This window comes from Hipposideros armiger, unplaced genomic scaffold, assembly GCF_001890085.2.
Source record: "Hipposideros armiger isolate ML-2016 unplaced genomic scaffold, ASM189008v1 scaffold_134, whole genome shotgun sequence".
Lineage (NCBI taxonomy): Eukaryota > Metazoa > Chordata > Mammalia > Chiroptera > Hipposideridae > Hipposideros > Hipposideros armiger.
The window spans coordinates 2854148-2860513 of NW_017731484.1; positions in this window are offsets into that span (position 1 = coordinate 2854148).

Genomic DNA, 6366 nt, shown 5'->3' on the forward strand with positions numbered 1-6366 from the left:
AGCGAACCCATGAATGAGCTTGAAGAGGCCCATGGGTCTTGAAAAGGAATGAGAAATGTGGCTATATTTTTGATCCCAGTGAGTGACTTCCTCAGTTTCCCTCAGAGTCTGAAGGAGGTCTTGGGACCCCAAAGGCCCACTGTTGGGAAGGTATCAGAAGCAGCTGAGCAGCGGAGCCCATTGTCAAGTTTTCATTTTCAATTAGGATCTCTGTGGCTGCTGACTGAAGGGAGGATGATGAGGTATGGAGACCTGAAGCTAGTTTAGCAGTGGGGCCCACATGGTTAAAGCTTCAGTCCTGTCCCGTGGCCCTGAGCAAAGTCTCCCCAAGGCAGTGTGCCATCCCCATAAACACTGGCCTCCAGGCCTGCTCAACAGGCCTCCTGGGCATTTCCAGATGTCCCCATCAACATGTTCCAAACGCCCCTCAAAGTCCACCGGGCCGCAGCTGAAACCAGTGTCTGTCTCTGGCACATGGTAGATACTCACCAAGTAAATGTTTTCAAACTGAACTGAGGTCCAATTCTACAATGAACTCAGGAGCTGGATTTTAGGCTTTGATGTTAGGTCTTTCTGGGAGTCAATCAACTCTCTTTTACCCAGAAGTCTCGAAATTCTTAAGGTTTTCTGAAAAGAAAATCTATAGTTTCTAGCCTTATTTATTAGCTGAAAAATAATTGTATACTCTGAGCACATACTATAATACAAGTAGGAGTCTTTGGCCCCATCTATAGATGAGCAAACTGAGGCCCGGGGCTAGAAAATGGACTTAGAAAACCCAGGTGAACCAGCTCACTCTCTTCTTCCCCAGCCCGCATGGGGACCCTGTCAGTGATCTAATCCCAGCCTCTGTTGCCTGCATCCTCACCCCAATGACTGGTCCAGCCTTGTTGCCAAGGGCCCCTTTTCCATTTTCTCCGCTCTGTGTGGTAGTTTCATTGCAGTGGCAATGCAGCAAAGGGTGTGTGTGTGTGTGTGTGTGTGTGTGTGTGTGTGTGTGTGTGTGTGTGTGACGTTGGGGAGGCATGGCTGGATGCAGGGGTGGGGTTCTAATTGGTTTGATGGTTGCTAAGGTCAACAAGGCTGTGATTGGCTGACTCTGTTTATGTGCCCATCCTGTCCCAGAAGCCTCTGGGGATGCAGCTGTTGCCCCCCTGAGGTCTGGAGTGGTCATGCATGTTGTGTGTGTGCATGTGTGTGTATGTTTGTGTGTATATACACATGCACGAGTACACACATGCCTGTATATTTAGCACAAACAGTGAGGAGAGGATGTGATGCTTGGCGCGGTGATAAAGCGGAATCACACTGGTATCAGGTACATGACATTTTTCGCCTACTCATCCCCACTCCCCATAAATCACTGGAAAATAATGGCCTGGATTTATTCAGAGGAGGACTAAGAATTGGCTGAGTTCAGCCAAGTCCTGTTGTCCCTACTGACTAGTACACTCTAAGGAGCCAAGCCACGGGGTTCACGGACTCAGGTCACTGCTGCCACTCTCCCTCCTCCCTGCCAAGGACATACATGCCCTGGGGAGAGTTTCTTTCCTTTCTTACTTAGTTTTCCGTTTCCCTTGTCTTTACTTGTCTCCTAGAACTCTAAGAAGGGCCCTTTGGCAGAACACTAATGATCTCATACATATCAGATCGTTTTACAGTTTACAAAGCACTGTCACATTCACACTCTCATTTAACCCTCCTGAGAGGAAGGCATTCACATTACTCCCATTTTGCAGAGGAGGAAAACTGAGGCCCAGATAATGAAATGACTCTTGCATCTTAAAGGCAGAGTCAGGTCTTGGGCTTCCCAAGTGTCCCTGCATGGTGTGCCTGCATGGGTGTGGGTAGGGCCGGAAAGGAGGAGAGCCTCTGGCAATGTGCAGAAAGGAGGTCTCTGCTGGCTGAACACTCCCTGTCTGGATGCTGTGCCTCCCAGGGGAAAGTGGGGCATGCTTGAGCTTTGGTTTTACAGGAGCTATTCAAATACACTACCCACACAGTCTGTGAGGGAGAGCTGTTTCCAGCATCCCCACTCAGCCCTTAGGCACCCATGGACACCTGTCCTGTCTGCACAGCAGCAGCCTGTCACTGGCAACGGGGAGGAGAGACAGGATCAGAGCAGGGAGTGGGCTGGACTGCGGCTGGGCTCTGTTGTCATGCTGCTCAGGCCTGCCAGCAACCCGCTGCTAGGAGACCAAGGCCTCCCAGGATGCCACAGGTCCTTTAGGCTAGCAGATGGGAGGGGTGTGAGGGTCTACAGGGAAGGGGCCCCAGGAGCCAGGGTGCCAGGGGTAACCCCCAGCTGAGAGTCTCTTGTCTGACCCTGACAGAAGACAGCTATTGGGCTGCAGAGAAGGGAAACAAGCATGGATTATGCGCCGAGTGTACATCTCACTGAAACCTCACAACAGCCCCATGAGAGCGGGACTATTACCGTCTCCATGTTACAGACAGGAAACTGGAGACGTGAGTAACGAACTGTCCGAGGTCACACAGCCCAAGGTCTTGCTTGGTGGGGCAGCAGGACAGGAGTCCCTCCTTCGTTGAGGATCCAGGTAGTGCTGCATCTACGGAGCTGGGCTTGTTGACAGAGTTATAGAAAGAAAACTGGCATCGGAGGAGGGCAGAGACACCAAACGGTTCAGAGTGAACTTTTAGAAAGGCAGACAGTTCCCTCCGCTCCTCCCTGCTGCCGCTGCTCTAGTCTAAGCCTGCACCATTCTTCACCAGGATCCACCTCCATTAGGATGGCCGAAACAGCACATATGCCTGGGCTCCCTATCCAGCTAGTAAGCTCTGCCCATGTGCCATGGTTCCTCTTACCTGGTTCCCCTTGCTACCTGCCCATTTGTCAGGCCCTCCCCTGGGGCTGCCAAGGTTTCCCCTGCTATTCTCTGGGCTCCATACACGCACCACCCGCAGCCCATCCCCTTTATCTTGAGGAACAACATAACGCTTTCAAAACTAAAATTTCAGGGATTCTGAAATATAATTCCATGTCAGGGTTTGGGGGGGGTGATGTGACAGGCGGCTGGCCCCACATCATTTAAGCTGTCACCTGTCCTCTGTGGAATTGTCCCTGATTCTCTTGGGCACAGTTAAGGGATTCCTTCTCTGTCTCGGCCCATTTTGTCTTGCTATGTGACTGTTCCTCTGTATGTCCCTCTCCCACTTATTGGTGACCTGCTTGAGAATAGGGATTGAAACTTAAAATCATCCCCGTATCTCAAGGATCCAGTACAGTTCTCAGTACTTAGCAGGTGCCCAGTAAATGTTTGTTGAATAGGCAAACAATGGTACTTATATGTACTATTTATTGGGTTCCTATGATGCGTCTAGCCATATGCTTTGGCATACGTTATCTTTAATATGCACAACAACCACACAAGATTGATTTTAGTATTTTTGTTTTACAAATGGAAAAAAGAGGCTCTGGAAGGTTAAGTCACTTGCCCAAGGCTACACAGCCAATACAATGAGGTTCTGGGAATCAAGGCGTCCCTAAGCTCCCAGCTTGGCCTATCAAACCAGTGGTTCCAACCTTGACACCCTTTGCTTCCTTCTCTTCTAGACCCAAAAAGGCACAAAGGTCTGTGTCCCTGTCTCCTAACTATCTTTCAAGTAAGTTCCCTCCTCTCCTCTCTGTTGCCACCACTCTAGTCTAAGCCTGCATCCTTTGTCACAAGGATTTGCCCCCAAATGGGGTTCCCATCTGCAGATTTGCCCCCACCATCAATCCTTCACATGACTGCCAGAGAGCTCATCCTAAATCACAGACCTGGTGACAACTCTTTCCTCTGAAAAGCTCCATGTTGCCATGTGTTTTGGGTGAGGTCCTGGCTTCTAGACACGGTGTAGTAAAAGGGTCTTCAGAACCCAGCACCTGCCTCCCTTTATGGCATCACCTCCAGCCTCATTGACTCTAAGCTCTGGCCTCACAGAAATGTGTGGCCATATTCTCTCGCCCCTGCACTTTGCACATGGTATTAACCCTTCTGGAAAAAAGAGAAAAATTCTTCCTCCCCTCTATGGTCCTCTCATCCCATAACCTTCAGCTCAAACAGTAGAGTCACGCCTCCAGGCAGCCACAGCTCTAACCTTGGTTCTACAGCATCATAACTGTTTACTTGCCTGCCCCATTAGACCATGAGCTCCTTGAGGGCAGGGATTGCGGTGCATTCATCTTTTGTGCCCAGAGACTTGCCTATTATTTGGCATATAAGAGATATTCAGAAAGCTTTTGTTGAAACCTGTTGATCTCATCCATCCCCGATTCCTTGAAACTACCCGTTTGCCCCATTCTTTCTAATCCCCTAAAACACAGTTCCTTAGCCATAGCTCCTCTCACTGCTCTCCCCACCTCTTCCCTGCCTCTCCATGGTCTCCTTGCCCTCAGTATTCTTATCACAGACATGGATTATGGAGCCATGCAGGCTGCTTCCTCTCCCCAAAGCCTGGAGGATCCAGACCCATCCACTCTTTGCACCCCTTCAACACTCAGCAGTTTTATTTTTCTAAAGTATGTGTGCCAGGCCGGAGGAGTGGCTCAGTTGGTTAAGGGTTGGCTTAAGAGCATGGACTCTGAGCAACAGGGCCACCGGTTCAATTCCCACATGGGCCAGTGACGCTGCGCCCGAGCTGAGCTGTCGCTGAGCTGCCAACAGGTAGCAGGATGACTCAGCTGGTGTAACAACAAGATTGCCTGTTTGATGGTGGGCTATGCCCACCCGCAATTAAGACTGAACTCGGCACCTTGAGCTGAGCTGCCGCCCGGATGGCTCAGTGGATAGAGTGCGCGCTCTTAACAACAAGGCTGCTGGTTCGACTCCCGCATGGGATGGTGGCAACGCCCACCTGCTACTAAGATTGAACACAGCACCTTGAGCTTAGAGGCCACGAGCTGCCGACAGGCGGCCAGATGGCGACTGGCGCCCTCCACAACGAAGATTGAGGAACAACAACTTGGCTGGTCCCCTCCCCCAATTCCCCAATAAAATATTTATAAATAAATAAATAAAGTATGTGTGCCAGAAAACCTGCATGCCCTGGCAGAGAAAACAGAGATAGCAAAGAGCTGGGAGGCCCTTTGTGGGGTGACCTTGCAGACCACCCACAAGCCACTCTCCTGCGTGGGCCCAGTGTGTTCCTTCTTTCTCCCATGCCTAACCTCTATGGAGTCTAGAGAGATCTTGTGCTGTAGGATGATGATGGAGGGCAGATGGCTGGCCTTAGGGAAAGACCTCAGGCCCATGTCTTCCAGAAAGGAAATTGTTCTACTCTTAACAATTCCTTCTCCCCAGGGAAAGGCTCAAAGCCCAGGACATAAGGGGTGGTGGTCAATTCAGATCAATCCTAGGAAAGGGTTCAGGCTAAAACACATCCACACTGTGGACCACGCCTCCTCAAGAGAAACACCACCACCACCACCACCACCAGAGCCCCCAAACTAGAGGCCATGCCCACTGGCAGGGCAAAGGACACATACCTCCTTGATTTGGTGCCCATCAGATCCAAGGCACCACCCCCTCTTCATATAGCCCTCCGGAGGAAGCAAGGCCAAGAGGGACCCAGATGGGACCACTGTGTCCTTCATTCCATCCGTTTTCCTTTGATCCCTGAAGCTGGATGGTGTTGGTGGAGTAGCCACTGGCCTAGGTCCTAATCATGGCTTGTCACAAACTCCTTGTGGGACTTTGGGCCAGTTTAATCTCCTGTGTGTTAGTTTCCCCTTCTGTAAAACTAAAACTGGACTAGCTCTAGCTAGTCTGTAAATCTTCTTGGATGATTCTGTTAGTATGCAGGGTTTAATTCCAGAAGGACAAACTGAATTAGCCTTCAGGGTAGGAGGTGGGGGTGATGGTTAGTAGTGAGGTTTCATTCAAGCCCTGGAGAGTTGGGGCCAAGTAGATGGGAGCTTTGTCCCTAAAGGTAAGTGACCAGCCCCACTGGACACGGCAGAGGAACAGCTCCAGGACTACTGTTGTTAAGAGCTCTAATGGCAAAAATGACCAGCAGGATCCGCCTGTGCACAGTAGCTCCTGGGATCAGGATCACACTCAGAAGGTGGGAGCACTTACAGATAGGCCCTCTCAGCAAATCATCCCCGTGCCCTGGCCCCAGTCCTGGGGGACTCAACTCCAGAGGGTCTCACCCCTTTAGTCAAGGCTCTCAGGGCCGGACCCCAAAGGGCTGCAGAGACCAGGCTTAGGACCCAAACCGGAAGAGGTGCTCGCACTCGGGTTCCCAGAGTGGGAGAAAGGGGTGGGCACCGGGGCAGAAGGAGCCCTGGGGATTGGCAGCGGCTATGGGCTGGGCGGGAGGGACGGGGAGGAGCCAACTTGTACACGTGAAAAACTCTTGCGG